General features: G+C 42.3%; 1 protein-coding gene across 3 annotated transcripts in view; it reads left to right on the top strand.

Moving 5' to 3' along the window:
• The window catches only part of LOC110834354 (uncharacterized), a 127,120-nt gene that overhangs the window by 69,975 nt on the left and 38,503 nt on the right, over positions 1-18,642 (top strand). Inside the window, exon 1 of one of the 3 annotated variants that reach the window (XM_087352053.1) lies at positions 12,244-12,262. The exons of the other annotated variants lie outside the window; for them this stretch is intronic. The gene's annotated coding sequence lies outside the window, so the exon portion shown is untranslated. Of the gene's footprint in view, positions 1-12,243; positions 12,263-18,642 lie in introns of those variants that run through there. 3 annotated transcript variants of the gene reach the window in all.

Genomic DNA, 18,642 nt, shown 5'->3' with positions numbered 1-18,642 from the left:
AATACCACTGACGTAGAGCACAGATAAGCAAGTAAAAAACGCAATCTCTAGTTCGATAACTCCATGGAGCAATGTTCTATAGAAGCTGCTGGTCGCCCAGGCGATCAAGATATTTCCGATTTTTGTGAAGTCGGGGAAGATTTACTGCGATCGCCACTGCATCCCTCCGTGGGCCAGATTAATCCACTCCACAACCTCGCGCTTTCCTTAAGATCTTCGTATTTTAATAATATTTTCTCATCCACGTCTCTAGATTTCCCAATACCCTTGTTCTCTTTAGCTTCTCGGACAGTAGTATGTATTAATTTCTCATATCTTCCGTGCGTGCTACGTATCTAACCCACACATCACCCTATTAAAATATGTCAGACTGTTCAGCCCCCACATCTCGCTACTTTGTTCTGGAACACTTTCGGTCTGCGAAGAGTCTACAGTGCACTGATGAAACGCTGGTATGCCCCCCCCTCCCCCCACAGAGAGGGTGAACGTGTTCCTGGTTGTTAAGAACCCGAGGATCCAGTAGCTTACAATCCTGTAATCGATTCGTAATATGATAGCACGTTTCATGGCATCTTAGTTATTACCTCTAGTGGTGGATTCTCCTCCTTGGATTATAACTCAATCTTACGAGGTTACAGGGATTTTGCTTTGTTTGAGACTAATTAGTGTCGGATTGCTTCCGTAGAAGGAAAGACAAGGCTTTTGCACGTAAAGGAACGTGTGAAGACGCCGTGTCCTGAAATTTCATTTTGATATTGCGAAATGTGAACCACACGCCTAGAACACGTAATGACGTCTCTTCTCCGTCTAAGAGGTTAACTCGGTTATCGAAGCTTCGTCGTGCCATCGCGTGTGTGCCCTCACGTTTTACGTTTGTCTCTGAAGTCGTGTGGTGGGGGTGATGGCGTGCAATACTTGCTTGTACTTACTCCTGAGCCAGTGTCACGAAGAAAACTGAGTGTGTTTTCCAAGAGAGGGACAAATATTATTTTCATCAAACTCATATAATAGTCAGTATTTTGATTTTTTATAACACTTAACTACATAGAATCCATGCAACAGTCATTTTTGAGAAGTTGACAGTCGTCGAACTAGTCAAGAAATTCACAGACTTTTATAGAAATGGGGAGTTCATAACTGCCTTCTCAACACTTGGCCATTGACACGAATCCAGAGCCAGATGATCCCAGTCCACGTCATTCAACACCATTTTTATAAGATCCGTTCTAATATTATCTTCCCATCTACACATAAGTCTTCCGTGTGGTCTCTTCCATATAGAATTTCAAACGAAAATTTTGTAGGCATTTCTCATCGCCTCCATGCTTGCTACATCCTGCTTCGTGCCCTCCTCGTATTTGGTGAAGCTGCCGATGAAATGTTATCTTTTCTGTCACATCATCTCTCTTAGTTCCAACACCCAAGACCACTTTATTCTTTAATAGACTCATAAAAGACGGGCGAGCAGTTTTGAACTTCTCAAAACTGACTGCTCCCTGGAGTTAGATTTCAGTATTTGGCCAAGCTAGTGGCATTGTTCTGTCGTTTTCTGTCTTAGAATTTCGAGATGCTCTCAGCTTCCAGAAAGTTCTTTTACACACTTTGACAGTTGTGATGTATTTTTTGAGGAAGGTGTTTGATGTGCCACACGACACTGTGACTGAGTTACGTTCACATGGGGCATACAAAGTATTTTCAGTTGATGCGATGTTGCAGAACGTAAGAGATTCGTTTTGAGACACTCTCGTTGTATACAGTAGTAATTTTTGCTTATTAAAACAGCGTTTACCATTATCTTATGATGAAATATGAAGATTGAAGTAATGAATTACGTTTTAAAAGTTTTATTGGGCGCTGAGCAGATGTACTTTCAGGTGGAATCACCGTAATCAAGACTTGCTCTGTTCCACTGTCGCGATGGATTATTACTTTATTAAATTAAATTGATCTAAAACTGCTCTCGCGTTTGTAGAACTGATAAACCTCAAATATTTCGGGAGAGGGAAACGTGAGTGGTTTCTCGAGGGTACGCAGAGCGTGACACTTTCCTGGGCGTAATTTCGAAGTAACACGGAATTTGTGATGCACCTTTTCAAGCAGGGGTGTAGAGTGACCTGGTCCGTAAACCCCTTAGACTCTTGCTGTAAGTAAAGCGTCTGAGCAAAATGACTGACGGCTGATACCCTTGGGCGTACAGAAAAGCTGCTGTATCTTTAATATATGACATTGTGATGGTATTTGGTGTCTTTCTATGTGTTTTCACGCTCGGAACATACGTACCAATCTTGCACAGATCTTGGCATGTGTTTCTTTGAGACAAGAAAGATAATATGGGATGGTAAAAATTCCGGGAAACGGGTCCTGAGTTCGAGTCTCTGTTAGGGCGGTTTCTGTACCGCATAAACTAAGGACAATACAAGACAGAAGTTGTTTGCTTTGATATTGTCGTTAAGTAAACCTTGACGATTAAATATCAACTACAAGCTGGCTTTTGTGAACATTGTAATGAACGTTTCGGTACTTTAAAAGCAGGTAATGTCTTGACCGTCTAAGTATCCCACAAACTTTCGAAGAAGCGTGATTGTCTCTTAATTGTTAATTGAATTTCTTCATTAGGCCAGAAATACAGTGAGATGAAAAAGTTAAGCGATTTATTTAAATACAAAAGTTTCCTTTTTAATCCCTTAGCACACCTTAAGCCTTATTGTGAGCGCTTTGCTGTGTTTAGTGTTCGGGTTTTCTGGTTCAGAGGCCGTTCTTGTGCACCCTGCCCGCTCTGTCCCCAGAGCGCTGCAATCGATAACGGAGCCACGGCGCCCGCCTAACCTATCAAGACACTGAGCGGGCGGCCGGAAGGATGACGAACAAGCAGATGCTACGATGCGAGGTGGGAACGGAGAAAAATACGCAGTGAAAGACACTCAGGAAATATAATAGTAAATGACATGCATTTGCGATGTCTATATTCAGAGCTAGTGTTGCTCGTTCTGTCGCCCTACTCCTAACGCCCAAAGATGTCCTAATGCGGGCGAGTCCCAGGTTCCGCAATCGGACCCTGCAAGAGCGCTCTGAATCAGTATTGCCACCTCCCTGCTTTAGAACACGACCGCTACAGTCACGGCGGCAGTGCCTAGGTTCATGACAGGTACTACCGCCGTCTTATCCGCTCCCCGTGCTGTACGAGGGCGATTTTCTGGCAAAGGCGACCATATTCTTGCTCGGGAAGAGACAATATTTGGAAAATCTTGTGGTTCAGCTCAGAGCCTGGTAATAAATCGCTCACAACCTCCCGTCTTCAACATCTCCCGAGCCACAAGTTGTCAACCCGGGTGTGACCTCGGCGTACTTCGCAACGCTTCTTAATAAATTAATTTTCCGCGCTGATGTTACGTTATGCGCCAATAACAGCGACCAGAAGACCAAGATCTGCGTCCTGATCAACGCGTGTGTCAGATGCCAGCCTCTACTTGCGTCCGTAATTTTAACTTTATTGCAATTTTCTAACTCGGGGAAAATTTGCGACCGTGCCTGGAGTCAGATGGCAGTTATTTCTTGGTGCCTTGTGCTTGCCTTTCCATGGACTGGTCTAACAGAGATGGCTGTAGCTCGATCAAATATTCCTGCCTCTCTTGTTTCCCTTAGAATTATTAATTATATGACCGTTAATTCTACTTGCAGTACGAAATAAAGATAAATATTCTTTTCTTGCCATGAGAGACCAGACAGGCGAGTGCCTTGAAGACTTAAAATCACTCTCAGACCGGAAGCACTTAATGTGCCGAGAAGTTGATCTTGTCACAGACTAGAGAGACTGTCGTCACGTTCCTGAACCCACGATCATTTTTCTTCGCGACGCACAGCCACGGCTTCTGCAGCAGGTGACTGGCCTAGAGTTTTACTACGTCGGAGTACGGATGTTTAGAATTCATCCGAACAGACGAGTTCAGTGAGACATCTCACCATGTTTGCGTGTTTGCTGTACACACTGGCTCGGATTTCAAGCCTTAATCAATCTCCTGCTCCGACAGATGTTCAAAACTGCGAGTCTGTTGTGGGATACATTGTCATAAATGAAGGACTTTCGAAGCCTTTCCGCTGGATTTGTTCAGGCGTCGATGGTTGGCATTCCTGAGCGAAGGCGGAAGTAGTGGCGGTCTTAGATGACAGGGATGTCATCGGAGTGAAATATGCGATGATAGAGCCTGCAGGGAAGGGAGGAGCACACTGATGACAATGTTCAGCAAGATACAAAGATTTCATGACATCCAGAAGTCGAAGCCCTTGGACGTTCCAGAAATGTGTTTGTGTCCAAACAAGAATTTCAACGTGCTGAAGAGTGCGCACATAAACCGCAGATAATTAAGGAATGAGGAGTAACCTCGTACAAGATTTCAGCCCTTCCATTAAAGATGAAAGCAAAACCTGATTCAGCGTTTCTCAAATCGAAGGAAGAAATTTACATGTGTTAATAAATCACTTGTGTTGGGCAAGGCCGTGGTCTAGGCAACACGGAGTTTTCCTCCGTGGCATCCCAACAATTACTCCATTCACACACAGAAGAAGGCAATGGCAAACCACTTCTGGATCATCTGCCAAGAACGTATATGAACAGATCCCAGTCCGAGAAAAGGATGGAAGGATCCTGTTCATATGGACCTGTCGTCAGACAGAACACTAAATAATAATAAGATGAGGTGGTCTAGCGGTTAGAACGCTGGCCTTGTAATCCTGGGGTCTCGGGTTCGAATTTATAACTTGTGTTGGGCAAGGCCGTGGTCTAGGCAACACGGAGTTTTCCTCCGTGGCATCCCAACAATTACTCCATTCACACACAGAAGAAGGCAATGGCAAACCACTTCTGGATCATCTGCCAAGAACGTATATGAACAGGTCCCAGTCCGAGAAAAGGATGGAAGGATCCTGTTCATATGGACCTGTCGTCAGACAGAACACTAAATAAATAAAAAATAAATCACTTGTATTTGAAGAAATTAAGTTTACATTACGTACGCGATTTTTATTGACTGATTAATGACTTCTATGATCTGTTACTTATATTTACTTACACGATGTTACTTATTTCTGTATGACTGCACACAGAATTAACATGGCGACATTGCGCGATGTGCAAACGCCGTCCGGTAAAGGATGAAAAATCCTTGCATTGTTATTTTGTAAACTGTTAAAGGACTCTGAGGATTGAAGGTAATTTAAACTCCGGGTTCTATGGGCCATCCCATTTCATACACACACGTACACATACGTACATGCACAGGTACATTTAAGTGGATACAAACGTTAGAGATGTGAAGTCTTCAGACGCTGGTGTTGTTAGCTGGATGTACGCGACTAGGAACACAGACTAACATGGCCGTGGATGGGGTGCATCGACTGTAGGTTTCAACAGATAGATTCATCGTAAAGAAGGAGATGGAGAAGATGTTCAGACATAGAACAAAGTTACGAAGGTACAGAACGAACTCATAAAAGAAGACCAAGTGTAAAATGAAGGAAGACATTGGCTAAGTTTGTCTGCGCGTTCAGGAGAAGTTTTTGAACTATGCTGGACGAAGGGGTAACACGACGCACTGTACATGGGCTTGTAACAATTTTAAGCTTGTTATATTTATTTAAAAATCAGGTGAGCAAAGAAACATTCTGCAGGCGATTACACGAAGGAAAGCTAACTGGCTGGGACATATTATGAGAAGAAATGGATTACTGAGTGATATCACCGAAGGCCAGGTTGAAGGAAAGCGAGGACTGGGAAGAAGACTGATACAGCTAACCGACGATCTGAAACAATGAAAGAAGATGACGTTCCAGGAATTAAAACGAGAAGCCGAGAATAGGGACAACTGGAGAGCTCTTTTTGGGCAGAACAACGGACCTGTCGTCAGACAGAACACTGAATAATAATAATAATAATAATAATAATAAGTGTGAATGATACGTAAACGCTGTGACAGGACTCGACGTGATTCTGTCGTACTTACACTACGAGGCGTTGTCGACGGAAGAATTATTAAATTGTGTCTTATTAGTTGGAAGGAAATGAATTTCGCGACCATTACGAGAGTTCGTGTCGTTCCCAAGTGGTGTCTTGCTTTTAGGAACTACGTATAAAATGCTGCATTTATTTCTAATAACGTTTATAAGTTTTGAAAGTACCTCCTAACCTAAATGTAATAATATCAGGCGAAGAGGGTTATAATGACGCTCCTTATTATGTAATTTTCTACATTCTTCTATTGCTCCATTTCTCCTAGATTGCTTTATTTTCCTTCCACTGTATAAATTCTGTGAGGACGAAAACATCCAATTTTAGAAACGTTATTTTTTTTCGTAATACCACACGATGGACGAGATCCAGGAACTCAGCAGTTCGGACCATGAACGTGCTCCGGGTCGGATTCTCCATAACTCACCACAAATCACCACCGTGGCTGCTTTAATCGGGCTCAATCAGTCGATCTGTTATCAGAAGGGCTGCGATTTAAGCCGGGGTTGGGGACATCGCACTTTGCATTGCCACTGCAAATCGACCTGCAGACTCCGCTCGTTTTGTGTGCATTACGGGTTGTTAAATCCTACTCTGTCAGACATCTGCGACGCTGTTGTCCAGAGACATGTTAGTTCCGCCTCATTGGGCGCTGTGTTGTATGACGTCACGAAGTACCTCGGCCTTCCGCGGATATTGGCTTCCGGACACTTTACTTAATTTGTAGCGTTCCCGTTTGTACCACCAAGAGTTGGAAAAGTTTTATGCTGGAAAATGGAAATATTCTCAGTGGGAAAGCTGCCTCGTGGTCGTAATTATTTTTTTTTCTGTAGTTAGAAAGTAATTTAAGTCGGCGTGCCGTACTGAGGCAAGACTGTTTCTTAATTAGGATAGCTTTGTGATTGTAACAAGAATATGTACTACAGTTTCAAATGTAATGCATGAAGAAACTTTCAGTTTCATTTTACGCGGACATTACAAGTTATTTCTTAACAATATGGTGTAATAGTTCAAAGAATAATTAAAGAATGTAATCGAATTTTAAGTAACTTGATGGTAGAGGCTCTCTCGCGAAAACATTTTGGTTTGTAGAAGTGAATTTCCTGCCTTAAAAGAGATCCAAAAGTTTGTTATGTGTTCATCGTGAGCCAGCTGAATCCAGTCCTCATTGTCACACCCTCGTTCTCGAACACCGAATCTTATATCTTTGGTCTCTCTCGCAGTCTCTTCCCTGAACTCTCCTTGCTGAAGTTTGTATTTGCGTTTCGAATTTTCTCCAAGCTCATTACATTAAATTTCCACGCGTGTTTATCTTTCGCAACACGTTTGAACGTGGAGAAAAATTGGTAAGTGGTAAACTTTCGGTAAATGATGGAGGTTCGGAAAATCTTAGTTCCAGTCAGCTGAGTCTCTGCAGCGCGGAATGGGCGTGATCTGTACCTGTGGATTTCATAGCAAAGGACTCGACCACACAGAAACGGCGCCCTCTGGCAGTCGCCTTGTAGAAATCTGGCAGTGGTTACCTGAATCGGAGTCCATTCAGCGCGTTTTCAGCGGAAGACAAGGTAGACACTCCGACAGCTGCTATCATTTCGAAAATTTCCCTTGGCATTCTGTTCACAGCCTCTTGGGTCCATTACTGCTGCTTCAAATCTTCCTCCTCTGCTTCGTATTGTTTTTCTTGCATCGTGAAGCGAGCATTTTGCTGTGCCATCAACACTACAGATGTTCGGGCGGTACGTACACACACACACACACACGAACGCATGCTTGCATAATCGCTCGCTCTGTTACTTACTCACTCTTAGTCTAGTCCAGTGGTATTCAACCTTTTTTGTTCGCGTACCCCCAGATATAATTTCTCTTCGACTTTGTACCTCCAAAGTTGTTGGTGTATAATTCAAGTTATACGTAGTATACAATCTACATCTAAAATATATTAAATAAATTACATCCAAAATAATGTATTAAATAATAAGTTTCAAATGAGAAAAAGGAGAATCAAGCTATTAATAAAAAATATATTATTGAATATCATATAAAAATTAATAAAGGAACAAAGGTATTTTAGCAAAGCAAAATTATATGTTTAAATATTTTATGAAGTATTAATTAATGTGGTTCAGATCTGTTAATGAGATGATTGAGGTTGTTTCTGGCACGCCAGCCCCTCAATTCGGGGACGAGGGTCAGAGATGGTTCTGGGTTCCAGCGGTTCCTGCGTTTCTATTTGATTGATGTCAGTGTGGAGAAGCCTTGCTCACACAAATACGTTGATGGGAATGGTAGGAGGTGTGAAATGGCAGCGTCACTAAGCTCCTCGAACTCTTTGCGAGCAGCAATCCAAAAGTCGCAGATTGACAGATTTTCGAATTTTATTTTCAGTGAACCGTCAACGGACATTTACAGCTGGTTTTCTTTTGATTTTAAAGGAAGATCAGAAGAATTGATGGCGGTGGTATAAAAAGGGTTTGTAATCCAATCTTGGGTATTGTCTTCTCCTTCAATTTCAGGAAATTATTTCAAAAAATTTATCCTGAGATGTTCCAAGTGGCATTTGATTATTTTCAAAACGCCATCAGTAACGCTAACTTAATTTTGTTCAGTAAGTTCAAAAACAGTTGGGAAAACTGCAACATTCTTATTATTAACACAATTAATTCAAAATATAAGTTTCTTATAAAATCCTTTCACCTTCTCACGCGCTTAAAAATTTTCTTGTCAAAGCCTTGGAGTTGAAGATGGAGATCATTACAGTTGTTGAAACTATCTGCCAAATAAGCTAATTGACAAAACCAGTCTTCATCTTCAAAATAAGTAACCAAATAGGATTTCAATTTTTGAGAGGAAACACTTTATTTCGTCTTTCAGTTCAAAAAGGCGAGTCAACTTGCGTCCTCGTGACAGCCATCGCACCTCGGTGTGCAAGAAGAGTTCAATGCACGAGACTTGATTAAATTAATCATTTTCACAGAAATTTTCAGTGTTTCGTGTAAATCAGGAGTATTTTTTTTTTCGCGACCAAAGGTTGTTTGTGTATGATGCAGTGTTGTCAGCTGATTTTAGGATTAATTTTGCGAATACGCTCAACGAGACCAGTTTTCTGGCCTGTCATTGAAGCAGCTCCATCAGTGGATACACTGACACACCATTCCCACTGCAAATCTAATTCCAACCTTAAGAAATTGTCAAGGATTTTAAAAATATCTTCTCCCTTTCTATGTTCTGGTTTACATCCGAGAATTTCATCAACAGTAGTCCCCTTTGTTAACATCAAAACACCGAATATATACAAGCAGCTCGACTTCATCAGAAACATCCACCGATTCATCAATTTGAATTGCAAATCTTTTGACAATTTTGATGTTATCTGTAATTTGCTCAATAACATCTTGTGCCGTGTCATGAATTCTGCCACCTACAGCAGTTAACAGATTTGAGCGTAGTGTGGGCGTGTTCGTGTTGCCTTCGCTCGCTCAGTAGATAATTCACACGACAGTGACGTTACTGAAATGTGTGTTTCAAGAGCACGAAACTGAATTAGTTCGCATTTTGTTTTAAATAATCTCGCTACGTGAAGTGCGTATGGCGGGAGGTCGGGCTGTAGAAGACAGCCGACGGGCTGAGACGCGCCCACCGAAATCCCATTCCGGCCTGATGAAACGGTAAATTGGAAGTAACCTGCCTATTATACCCGCTGTGTGTTCGATTCAGCAGCTGTCTCGAGAGAGCGCCTGCAACTTCTGCAGCCCTGCGCAAACAAGATAAATTCAAGTAAATGTGAAGAGGAGGCGACCCGTCTGGAAGTGGAGCGGCGTAGTGGTGGCGTGGCGATCTCTTGCCTCGTCCCTTGTTCCCTCCTCACCCTACGTCAAACTTTTTCTATTTCTACTCTGTTTAACTTACAGCTTTTCTGAAGAGTTTACTCGCGGAAAACGGCAACTTCTTTCTATACCACGTAAAGAATTTATTTAGTGTAAAGATCCAGTTCTTTTATATTCAGCTGAAGCTATAAGACGCGAGTTAAGTTGGCAGAAGTGTCCTATAATTGTGCACAGTGATTTCATGATGGAGGGGGGGGGGCGAAGGCTGGTTATTATTACAACTCCCAGACAACACAGCTGATTGCAATAAGATTGAGGTTAATAAGGGTGTGAACTAATCACTGTGTAGCTTAATTTTGATCCTAATATGCTCAGTAGTATGACCCTTCAGGGGTGGCCAACCCAAATGATCTTTCGGGCCACTTTGGAAATGCATCATAACTCCGCGGGCCACATATAACTGTAAACTCATGAATAAAACAGGCAATATCTGTCATATATTCGCAAGAATATTATTTTAAAATCAAAGTTAATTTTTTCTCATAATTTCGACAGATAATTTTTGAATATATGGATGCACAAATAATGTATTTTTTTAATACATTGGTTTTCACTACTTTGGACATTATAAAATAAATATATTTTGTAAAAGTGTGATGAATCTCGCGGGCCGGTAAAATGTTCAAGGCGGGCCACATGCGGCCCGCGGGCCGCGGGTTGGTCACCCCTGGGTTACATGCTGCTGAAAGAGATTTGTGTTGATTTTTGAAATCCGTTTATCACGCAATAAACTGGTACGTAGCAGGAAAAATATAGGCGCTAAAATAAAAATAAAATAGTTTAATATTTCCTTTCGATTTCTTTCATATTTCATGTCACTCGCTTTCACACAGCGAAATAGGCTTTACAATTACAGTGAATGAACGTGATGACTTTTGGTCTGGGCTCTGAAATTTTGGGATATTACTTGGACCATTAATTCTCTGTTTTCCTGGGGGTAAACCAAACGGAGCGTGAATCTGTACTTTTTATTTATTTGTAGCGTTCTGTCTGACGACAGGTCCATATGAACAGGATCCTTCCAACCTCTTCAGGTTGTCAGGGACCTGCTCATACATATATACATTCTTGGCAGAGATGATCAGAAGTGGTTTGCCATTGCCTTCTTCTGTGTGTGAGTGAAGTAATTGTTGGGATGCCACGGAGAAACCGGGGAAGCCCCCGGAGGAAAGCTCCGTGATGCCTAGACCACGGCCTTGCCCAACACAAGTTATAAATTTGAGCACCACCGGGAATTGAACCCGGGACCCCAGGCTTACAAGGCTCTTAGTCACAGACACGGCTCTGTCTTTGCTACTGGAACAACCAAGAATATTTATTAATTGCAGATTATTCTGACGATGGTATGTTCCACGTCTTCTGTTACTAATCCAGTAATTCTAATTGTAAGAGCGGGATTATATCGATTTCGCTTATAGAACTTGCTTCGGTGTTAATATACTGCAGGTACAAAACCAGATATGGTAAGAGTTTAAAGACGTTTTATCCTAAAATGGCCAAATAAATGAATAATATTGATGATCGTATACGTTTTATACTGTCGTACTTAAATTCCAAATAAAAACGAAGTGTGAGTTCGAGTTGAAGCTCGTCCGGGTCTGTGAACGAGGAGGGCCGAAGTTCTAGAGCGACCTTTGCCCTCTGATAGTTGAATAACGAGCTGTATAGACAACTTTCAACATTTTCCAATGCAGATATCGCTTGTCGCTCTGCAGTCTCAAGCCGTGTTCTGTTCATTCACTTGGCGAACCCGGAGAGACGGTGGATGTGAACAGACTAATGTCCAACCCCCCCCCCCCCCCCAAAGGGAAGTCAAATCTGGAGTGGCATGTAGCACACGTGGCAGAAATCAGAAACCTTTTCGGGCAATCTGAAACGAAGAGACAACACGGGAGACGTAGGCGTGAATTGTATAATAATATTAAAATGTATTTTAAAGTGGCATGGTGTAAGGATCTGGACCGGATCCATCTGGTATCGGATAGGGTTCAGTGGCGAACTTTTGTGTAGCTGAGCGACTATCAGTTTGTCGATGAGGACGCAGTTAGATTGTTATTTACTTGTATCATATTTAATTAAGAATAGATACCGGTAGCATTGTACCAAGAAATAAGTAACATCTTTGACAAAAAATGGTCTGCGTATTTTTACGGAATTAAGCAGACTGATAATTTGTACATGAATTCGGCAACAATAATGTCGCGTGCAGGGAAGACAAATTCATTTTCTTATCTTTCGACTCCTTTCAGATTTCCCTTGACAAATAAGTTCGGAAAAAGCACCCCTGGCCTCTGTGCTGCAGAAGACTTAGCCGTGTGTGTACAAGCCGAGGAGGACCTCTGTTGACAGCACGCGCCTTTGTGTTGGGAATGTTCTGGTAAGGAAACTTGCTGACATGGGCATTGTAATACCCACAGCAGGATGACAGAACAGCGAAGTGTGTAACACAGTTTTTGTGCTAAGTTGATCTTTGCCACGGAACAAGCCGAAGTGTCCCGATGATGAGCAGTCAACAAAGTGTGGAACAAGCAACGTCCATTGCCGTTCCAACAGCGCTCTTGCCCTGATGTCGAAGGAGACAGTTGAAAAACAAGTCTGTGACAGCAATGGAAATTTGCAAAATCCAATTACGAACCTTTAGGAGCAACGTTACTGGCAAGAAATTGCATTGGCTCTGAAGAAACAGGAGAACCAACAAAGTACCTGTTCACTTAAGAGAGTTGGCAGATTAACTCAGCGCTCAGGAAATCCCGCCAGTGAATGCCGTACTTGTTCTAGCAAGTAGCTTCTTTCAAGGGCGAAGATAGAGCGGAATCAGACCATTTACCATTATTCTGTGTTGAGTGAAGCCTTGCCTCCCCCCCCCCCCCCTTATACTTCTTAACATGGTGCTTAGTCATAGGGGCAGCTTAAGAATTTATTTCCTTGAGCCTGTACAGTTTGGTTCACGCATAGTGCTACCTAACTTAAAAGCCTAAATGAACATCTTACGTGTAGGTCTTGATATTGATAATGCAAGATTTACACTACACAGGTGATGTAGTGTCCCATTTTGAGCGATGTTTTATTTCCGGGTCTAAGTGAAATACTTTTTGATTCTCTTAAAATACTTATATGAAAATCGATATGGGACGCATCTGTTGCCTTGATTTTGTTGACTGATTTAGTTTTAAAGTACAAACTTCATAATGCATAAAGAGATTTGGGGTCATTTCTCGCCTTACATTCACCTGACAGAAAAATATCTTCAGTATCGATGACTTGTATGGACCCTGCTGTGCCCCATACGGCAACAGCGCCATCACTCGGTCCGATATTGTCCGTGTGGAACGCACAGAAAATACACGTGTCTTAATTAACGCCTTTGGTACAGGCGTCGGTTGGCTAGAAATCGGCCCTGCGCCGTCCGTCCACCGACGTTCTGCAGACAGTGGCAGCTCGTGCGTGCTTTCCGGCGAGCGCCGATGCACCTACCGGCTTCGTTGGTGGTCGTGGCTGACTCACTCATGCTTCGGAGTCGGGCTGTTGACGAGATCCCTCTCGGGCGGTGTCGCCGCTGGTTGTGTCGGCTGTGATGGACTTTGCAGGGGCTGAGAGCCCACAACTTTCTTCAGACTGCAACAAACGGAACCAAAGAGGATTTCGTACGAAATCGGCATTTGTGCAAACAGAAGTTTTCGTCGATATCTGTACAGGTCGCTGGCAATGTTTCTGATTGGTATAGTTTCCTTTTCAAAGGAGTCGAAAGTTTGTGACGTAAAAACAAAACGTTTTCCAAGAGTGAAGTCTGGTATCGTTATTTAAAGTCAGACCATAAATTACAAGTGTTTTAAAGGGGATGCTCAGGTGAGCTTTGGCGTCTAATGGGGACAAACTGTGTTAACAATTGTAATATAAAAGAATATTGGAGTGCACACAGCGTCTTGGTAACTTGGCATTCCGAATGCTGGTTTCTGTTCCAATTACATTTGATGGAAACGTTAAGGGCTTATTTAACTTACAGGGTGCTTCAGCTAGTGGCCTCCGCTGCTGTCACTAAAATACTCGAACGTAAGTCTTATACCGGGTGTTCTTAATTTCTTCCACACCGAGACGTATGTTCTCGACGCCAGCTTATTTTCTTTTATGTGATTTACAGACGGCTGCTAGATATGTAGTGGTTGAGACAGGATCTTTGACGTTATTATGAACAGTGTTTTCGCTCGACTTTTAAGCGCCACACTTCGATAATGTATTCGTTCTCGCTTGAATCAGCGTCTGGTTCTTTGGTGAGGGATGTACAGCACCGTGTCGATTTCTGCGTTGTTCCAGTTTTTAGGGCCTTCAAACGCACTAGGCCGCGTAATTCCAGATTTCAGTTTTTTTCTCGTACGAATCAAATTGTGACCCCAGAATGGGAATTAATGGAGCTAGAGTCTGCTTGATGTGCTGCTGTTTTCTCGGACGTTTTAATTTAAAACTTACGTTCGACACGGACGATCCGGAGAGATATTCTTCAATTTATCTCGCTTCCAGGGTAAATAAGTTATTGCCTCTCACACAGATACTGGTGTCAAATTGCTTACTTTCCGCTTTGGTGAAAGACTCTTACCGTGTTTCCGATCTCAGCATAATTATTCGTAAGACAATGCCCATTGATGATCGGTCAGATATTGCATATCCCAGGTCGAGGGTTATCAGACCTTGTCTCAGGGTTGCTTGAGCATGGTCCCAGGTCGTTGGTCTCATGTTCAACTTCGCTGATCATAGGGCGAAGTATATTGATCCCATATTGGTCCAGGTCCAATTATTTTTGCTGCAAAGAAGCCAGAATGACTGCTGTATATTCACTGACCTCTAGTCTTCTGTCCCTTCGTTCTACGTATTCTTACTCGACCTCTGTCTCATGTTCCTCATCACGCACAACTGAATGTCAAGGATGTGAATGACTCAGAGCGTAAGAAAGTTTTTGACACAGTCCGTGATGAAGGACGAGTGCTCGCGTTGCTCTGTTCAAGGGTTCTTCACAAAGTCGCACAATGCGTGACGGCACAGTTCTCTCCCGCCCCCGTATCTGCGTCTCGAAACTCTACGGAGCACTCGCATAAAACACGAGGGTTCGCTTGTCTCAGCTTTGGACGGACTACGTTCTTTGCTGAAGGGCTGTGGTGAAATATGCGCCCGCAGATCCTCTACCTCCAACAACTCGCTCTCGGAAGAACGTGAGACGACAACTTTGCTTTTGATGGCGCGAGATCAGCGAGAATTAGAAATTAATAGCAAAACTTTTCTGTGCCAGATTCTCTCCACTTTATAGTTATCGGGAAAAGCACAAAAATGTTGCGCTGTGCAGTGTCACTTTGTCATATACAGGGTGTTCAGAACCGGTACCTTACACGATGAGTAAATTATATTTATGCAACCCTCTCCCCATATTCCAACCACTGTGGAGTTATTTCGGATTTAACGTATATGCAAGGAATAATAAATTAATTAATCACATTAGTTATTGCTACATTTTATGAGGCGCCTTGTACAACTGTTCATATTGTCCACCACTGTCTTAAATGCAGAGCCTTGCTCGTTCCAAACAAGAGTTGATTTCATTGTGTTCTCATATGCAAGGAGAAGCAGGAGTGAATTTTATCTCCTCTGTGTTTTGGTCCCGAGGCTATCTCCCCCATTACAGCCCACGTGAAAGGATATGAAGCGGGGTTAGGTCCGGAGATCTTGGCGGCCGCGTTGGGCCAAGACGACCAATCCAACTATTTTCGTAACACTGATTCAAGTAAGCCGTGACTTGACGTGAATTTGGAGTCGCCCCATCACGCTGACAGAAGATCCCGCGCCCTCTCTCCAGAGGTAAATCCTTCATTAGAGGCAGCAATTCTTTCGTCAGGTAATTTAGGCACCTATGAAAAGTTGATCCATCGCGAATGGTCCAGTCACACCGCACAAAACATTCGCTGAGTGTCGATGTTGAAATGCCCTGTCGGCGGTGCCACGAGTTTCGGTTATTGTTCGCCTCGTCCCAGTTGAATCGCTAAGCTTTGTGCTGCGAGGTTAATCCACTGGAAAAACTGAACGCGAATACCAGAGACAACCGGGTAAAGACCGGGATAACAGCTCTTCGTCATCCGCGGCGGATTCGCCAGTTCGATTAGACCAGTGGTCCCCATGGCGCCCGCCAAGACTTTTCTTTTGGGTGCCCGCGTTGATACGGAAAGAGGTTATACTGAATAATGAAGGCCGTTCAACCACGAACATTATAATATCAAAGCGCAGATCTTGACGATTGTTTGCGAGCAGCAACATCATCCTACACTCCCAAATTTGAAAAACTGGCCGATGAAATACAGCGCCAAACATCACACTAACTTCCCACTTGAGTAATAATAATTTTACTTATATAAGTACGTATTTTTGATTGAGTGGTTTCTTGTATCATTAAACGTCGTGTTGTTTTGCGTATTATTTGGTGTCCATATCTTATTTGTCCAGAGAAAAGAAAATTTGGCTTTGTTAATTGGTTGGTGCCCGCCACGATCTCATAAACTCTCAAATGTGCCCGTGGGCACAAAAAGGTTGGGGAAAACTGACCTAGGCACCTGGAGTACGTTGCGCTTGGTGCATGTCACTCCCTTGCAACAAAAAATTGTGAATTATAGTAACAGTCGCTTGGAATAAAAATCTCTGAGTATGCATTTGTGTCCTCCCTCTTTGTTTTCTCTCTCTGTTCTGGGTCCATGTTTTTCCTCAGTACATTTTTTTCGAAACTCCCCTAGTCTCTGGTTTTCTCTTAAAGCAAGAGACCATGTTTGAGGTTCACTTAAGATGCAAAATATCGGAGTTACTTTTGGTTCTTGCAAAGCAAACGGAACGACGGAGGATTGTGACTTGAACATAAGCCTCTATCTTCATTCTTTGTCCTGTCCAAATGAGTACGGTCTGTGTGTAACATTTGGTCTGCTGTCTTCAAGTTTTCCGACTCAAATTATGTATGCATTTACCATTTCCTCGTGCTTTATGCAGGTACATCGTATCGTCCAGACAGAAGTTGACCGAGCACTTTTCAGTCTGAGAAATTAACACAAATATAATTTCTACATAATAAAGCCTGCAGCAGATTCACACAAAATTTGGTTTCTCTAATTTTTGTATTTTGCAGACACAGGAATACGACTAAAGATGTTCAGTGCCTAAGTTATTCTAATATAAACAGATGCTTAGCTTCATTAAAATTATATAAGCCCTTCACTTAAATTTATCAAAACAGCGAATTATTTTGATATTTATAGAGGTAGACTACTAACTTGGGCCTCGTTATAGTAACTACAAATTATGCTGCTTTAGAATTGTGCCCAAACTCGTCTATGGTTTGGAGTAGAGACACTCGAGTCCAGATGATGTCTGCTGGTTTTTCGTGTGTGCTTTACTGTAGTAATCCATTCTGGAGTAAGAATTTCCGTATGAAACTGGTATGAATACGATCTACTTTCGAGATAATGTATTACGCTGGATTTTCTCCAAATGGATGCCATTTCTACAGCTATAAAATTTATATTTTATCCACCCCAGTCTTTGTCTCAAGTCCTGGATTTAAGGATTCAGCCTCGTAAGATGCAATGTCGTTCTTCTCCCTGCTCTCTTAATCGTAAAGATTTCAGCTATAATAAGGTTAGATCTAAATGTAAATACACTTTTATGAGTGAAGACTTTCAATAAACTGTTTAAATTTCACGGGCCATCTTATGGAAAACTTTTAAATGAGCATTTTATCACAAATTGTATATTCGTGCGTAAAAGTTGGGGGGGGGGGGAAGGGCAGAATTTTTCACATGCTGCAGTCTGACAGTGACGCCGTGACATATAAACGTCTAGTTATGATTATGATTATGCATGCTGATGTGTTGAATTCACTCTTATGTGTCCGCTTGTGAAATACAGAACAGGCAGCTTTGAGAGATGCAGGACTGTAGGTTCACCCTGTGGCGAAGATCTCGATGTTGAGTTTTCTCCGAAAATCTGATTTTTTCTCCCTTCAGATAAACTTTTGATCCTTCCTCGTAATTTTAACCTCCTGTTAGTTTTTAATCAATGAATGGCTCTGCTCTGTTACACATTTAATCTCTTGTATTTTAATTTATCTGTCATCTCGTGTTTCGTACGCTACAAACAAAGGACGCAAGACGTCATCCTGGCACGCTCCGTCACGTGACTCGGTCTCAGTGGGACTCAGACAGGATAAGCTGCACCTTGAGGCGTTCGTCAGCTTAACGAAGTCGTTAAGCTCAAGATTCTCCCACCTTTATTTTTTTTTTTTTTGGGGGGGGGGGGAGGTGTAGAAAGAAAAGACGAAGGAAAATAAAATATCACCTCTGCAGTTTCTTAACGTCGCGGCGAAACAGAAACTTGAAGTCATGGAGAAGCCTGAACGGATTTGCAGCTGTGACGAAAAGGTTACTGCTCTTTGTTTGTATAAAGTTAAAAACGTGAAACATCTTAATAATATTTTAATCTTAATATGTCTTGATTATTTGCTTTTATATTTGAATTTGCACTTTTTCTGGAGCTCGTGATGAAAGGCTGAGGTAATTAATCCTTTAAAGTGGCAGAACGAGTCCTGAAGTGGATGCTTATTGAAATCCTTGTAATATGATGAAAGAAACTGAGAAGCCTAGCTTGAACATATTTACTTGGACAGCCTTATTGTTAGTATTTAATATTAATATTTCAGCCCTTAATGCAAAGACAACTCAACATTTCTGCAGTACGAAG

Source organism: Zootermopsis nevadensis, unplaced genomic scaffold (assembly GCF_977971745.1).
Source record: "Zootermopsis nevadensis isolate Lab colony 2312 unplaced genomic scaffold, Znev_1.0 Znev_ptg000020l, whole genome shotgun sequence".
Classification (NCBI taxonomy): Eukaryota; Metazoa; Arthropoda; class Insecta; order Blattodea; family Termopsidae; genus Zootermopsis; species Zootermopsis nevadensis.
Note: the sequence above shows the minus strand (reverse complement) of the source record. Positions and strands in the feature narration are given on the sequence as shown.